Consider the following 554-nt stretch of genomic DNA (forward strand, 5'->3'; position numbering starts at 1 on the left):
GCCCTTCGGTGAAAGAGCGCGAAACCCGCGAGCACGCTGTCAGCGCCCAGCTTGAGAAAACGCAGGCAGCGGAACGCGTTTCTTCTAATGCCTGGGCTTTTATTAATAAGCCGCGTTGCAGGGGAGGTCCGCGAGTTCAGGCGTCTGGGTTGACTCGGAGGAGAGGGGGGAAGCGGGGGGCTGGAGGCGAAGAGCTGGTGCGGGGGGCAGCACAGGGGCTCCCGTGCCGTTCGCCTGCCTTGGGCCGCCTGCCTGCGCCAGCTGCCTGGTACCAAATTCGTGAGACCCCCTCCGGGAGCTTCACACTTGCCATCAGTGTCGCAGGGAAGTGACCTTGCGGGACATCATAGAACAGACTGGAGTGGCAAATGCCGCTGCCGTCACAGGTGTCTCCTCACCAGCAAAGCAAGAGCCTTGGCTGTTGGTTTCCCCCAGCTCCCCCGTTCAGGCTTGCATGGATCTGACACACCAGAAGGAAGGGATGTCATCCAAAGAGACCTGGACAGGCTGGAGAGGTGGGGGTGTGGGGGCACCACGTGGGTCAACAAAGTGCA

This window comes from Egretta garzetta, unplaced genomic scaffold, assembly GCF_000687185.1.
Source record: "Egretta garzetta isolate BGI_Z169 unplaced genomic scaffold, ASM68718v1 scaffold130, whole genome shotgun sequence".
NCBI lineage: Eukaryota > Metazoa > Chordata > Aves > Pelecaniformes > Ardeidae > Egretta > Egretta garzetta.